General features: G+C 37.7%; 1 pseudogene; it reads left to right on the top strand.

The window, feature by feature from the left end:
• The first annotated feature begins 3,367 nt into the window (after positions 1 to 3,367).
• Positions 3,368 to 3,459, top strand: LOC113411756 (U6 spliceosomal RNA; annotated as a pseudogene).
• Positions 3,460 to 3,811: the final 352 nt, after the last annotated feature.

The raw sequence follows: 3,811 nt of genomic DNA, 5'->3' as shown, positions 1-3,811 counted from the left end.
TTTGACAACTGGATTTTTGAGGGGACTAGCACAAAATCATAGAGCCTTGTGTATTGCAATATGTAAACCTCCCGGTTAATTTTAGGGTTTTCTGGGAGGTTTTTTAAAGTTCCATTGCCTTCTTCTAACCAATTTGAATGTAATTATTTTAAGGAGTAGATTTTTTTCCCCTCATGCACTTTATATATTAATATCATTAATCACAAGCACCTTTAAAATTCACTCTGCTTTGCTTTAACAAATGTTAAATTGCACATGTGGACAAATAAATCACACATAGGTGATTGTAATACACACAGCCAGAAAAATAATAGTGACTCTAGAGAGGCTTAGAAAAATTAAATTAGTTTTGGAGATATGTACCTAAAGGATCGGTTATTAATGAGGTATGAATGAATTCCATGAAGGGGGAGGAAATAATTGGTATTTTTCCTGCATAGCTCAAATATCTATGTTTTGTCATGCTTACATCCACAGATAAAATTTAAAAACTATTCTTGTTTCTCAGTATAACCAAATTAGAAGCATCAATTTAATTTGAAACAAACTAGTCACAGAGCACTTATACATTGGGACATTTAAATATTCCAAAATTTGTTCTGAACTTTTATGTTCTTGTGCTGTTTGCTATGCTGAAATCCATTATTTCCAGTTGTTGTGCTACTGTAAAGCAGTATTTCTGAAATACCGAAGCTTTGCAAAACTTTGCAGACTGTGTGGAATATTCATTTTTCAAATATTCAAATGTAAGAGAGCAATAATATCTTGATGACTTTTCCGTTTCCCTTTCAGAAACTGCAGGAGGACTGTGATAGTCCATAGTAGCAAAAAACTCAAATGTAGCATCCAGTCTAACTAATATATGTTGCTATCAGTCATGTGCTTTTGTGAACTACAGTTCACTTCATCAGATGCATGAAATGACTGGGGTGATGTATGATTTAAATTGGATTCAGATGGTGGGCTGGTGAAGCATCAGGCAAACAAGTTCGTTATGTGGATTCAAGTTATACATGAAATAAATAATAGTAAGTATCACAGCAACTAATAATTTTGATGTGTTGGGATTTCCTGAGAAGAAATGGCAAACTGAAAATGGCTTTGTTAGAAACCAACGACTGTGGTAGAAGGAGGAGCTAGTGAGTAAACCAGCTCCTCATAATTCTTCTCTGGACAAGGAGAAGATTTGAAATTGCCCATAAATGGTTCAAAAAGTTGCTCCTCACAAGAAAGCTGCAAAACAGTGGTCTCTGGCAGTGGTCTGGCAAATGAGGGAATAGCCATGTTGCTCAAATCATAACAGAAAGACTTGCAGGAAGTCCCAACCCATTAATTTTTTAAAAATATTTTTATTACTTGTCCTAGTATTTGATAAAATCAGAGTAGGAGGTTCTGTTATTCTTTCATTCAACAGATAGGTAGATATCTGCATAGATAGAGGGATAAAATCAAGATCACATGAAGTGTTAATACCACTTTATAATGCTTTGGTAAGACCATATGTAGAATAGTTTTGGTCACCACGATGTAAAAAAGATGTTGAGACTCTAGAGTGCAGAAAAGACCAACAAAGATGATGAGCGGACTGGAGGCTAAATCATATAAAGAATAGCTGCTGGAATTGGGTATGTCTAGTTTAATGAAAAGAAGGACTAAGGGTGACATGATAGCAGTGTTCCAATATCTCAGGGGTTGCCACAAAGAAGAGAGAGTCAAGCTATTCTCCAAAGCACATGAAGGCAGGACAAGAAGCAACGGATGGAAACTAATCAAGGAGAGAAGCAACCTAGAACTAAGGAGAAATTTCCTGATAGTTAGAACTGACAGTGGAACAACTTGCCTCCAGAAGTTGAAAATGCTCCAGCACTGGAATTTAAAGAAGAGATTCTATGTCCCCAGTACATTTTTAATATAATCAATTGTATATGCTGAATATGATTTATGCAAAATATATTATTTGTCTAAGCTGCCAGTCAATTTCTTTGGATTACTGCAGTTTAATACCATAATATAGACATATATTCCTTACTTTCCTATTTGTTCTACAGATTAATCGGGGGGAAAAAAGTGCCCCAAATTTTTCTTTTCCCTATTTTTTTACAGCATGAACACTGTGTAATTTTTTTCTAAGTAATCTTCACCATAGTGAAGTAATCTTGGTGAAGTAATCTTCACCATGGTGGCCAGGTTACCAACAGAGATGTTGTTGATGCTATTTGTACAAATAGCAGCAGACAATAACAAAGCCTTTGTTTTTTTAAAAAAAAGAGAGAAAAAAGAAACAGTTCTCTATCTTTAAACAACTGTTATAACATTTTCTTTCTGAAAAACTCCTGTAAAATAAAAGAAAAAAAAAGAAGTTTAAAAGGACAGTGTTGGCAAAGTTCTGATGTTTAATGCATTCTGGATTGTGTTAAGCTAGCCTGACCCCTTTAGAGAATTCAGGATATAATATTCTATGCATTTTATTGCAAAGAATTCACATTGAATTTGATGTGACTTACTTCTGAATATCCAAATACATGATACATTCTAAAAATCACTAGGGTCCTATGATAGGAGTTTAGGAATATGCAAGGTCTAACTTTCAATGTATTTGAAGATAGCATCCTTAGTGGAGACTTCCAAAATGTTTCACATATCATAAAACAGAGTTGTACAATATGTTTCATTTGTTTTGGAAAAGGTACTTCAGAACATGCAAACGTGCAAATGCAGCCTGGAAATCATAAAAGCAGATATGCTTGTTCCTAGCTGTGACTATTTTCAATAGTTGCATGACCGTATTCGGCATGGATGTTATATAATCTTGTGCATTCCAATATGCGTATATGTAATATGTACCAATAACAACTCCAAAAACCAGAAAAAAAATAAATTACCCATAACAATAAGGAAGCTTCAATCCAAAAAGAGATCACTTTGGCAGAAAAACAAATCTGGTCACGTTGTCAACTTCAAAAGCTGATACAAAAATTTATGCCACCAGATAAAGACTGAATGCACCAATTATCACATTAAACAAGAGGAAAACCTTCTATGCACCAATTACATCTGTGCTTTCTACAATTTTGTAAACAACAAACTAAAAGACTCAAGGTCCATCCCACCCCTGAATGGTAAAGACTGCAACGACGACACTATTAAAGCCAACCTCTTTAACATATTCTTTGGCTCAGTATTTGTAAACAGTAATGGGTCATGCCCAGTATTTCCTAGTTGAACCACAGACAACTACTATGATCTAATACAGTGATCCCCAACCGTTTTTATGCCGCGGCCCGGTACCGGCATCAGCTGGGCGCCGCGGCCCGGTACCGGCATCAACTGGGCGCCGCCATCTTTTTTTGACGAAAAAGTGCTTCCGGTGACCTCACTTCGGCAGCACATATACTAAAATTGGAACGATACAGAGAAGATTAGCATGGCCCCTGCGCAAGAAAAGGATTTCTGGTTTGTCGGCTTTGCGAGCGGTAGGGATTCGCGAAGCTGCGCGATCCCTGCCGCTGCGCTTAGCCGCTTTTGGGGCTCCGATCTGAAAGGGTGCGGAGCAAGGCTGCCCTGCAGGGGCAGCTGAAGGTAGGGGGATCCGGAAAAGGGTTTGGGGGTGTTGCAGACCCCCTCCCTGGCTGGCAGAACCCCTTTTACCAAGACGGTGTAGCGGCGGTCCGTAATGGCCGCCACAAAGAAGCCGGCAGCTGGGCAAGTATGCGCAGGAGGAAGAGGAGAAAGTTTTTAAAAGTGAAAGTCTTCTTGGTCGATCCAGGACTCTGAGATATATTTACTTTAATTCCTGGAAGTGATGGCTTTT

This window comes from Notechis scutatus, chromosome 5 (genome assembly GCF_049901735.1).
Source record: "Notechis scutatus isolate UNSWTSFEM ecotype Mainland chromosome 5, rNotScu1.2, whole genome shotgun sequence".
NCBI lineage: Eukaryota > Metazoa > Chordata > Lepidosauria > Squamata > Elapidae > Notechis > Notechis scutatus.
The sequence above is the reverse complement of the archived record's forward strand: the minus strand, read 5'-3'. Positions and strand labels throughout refer to the sequence as shown.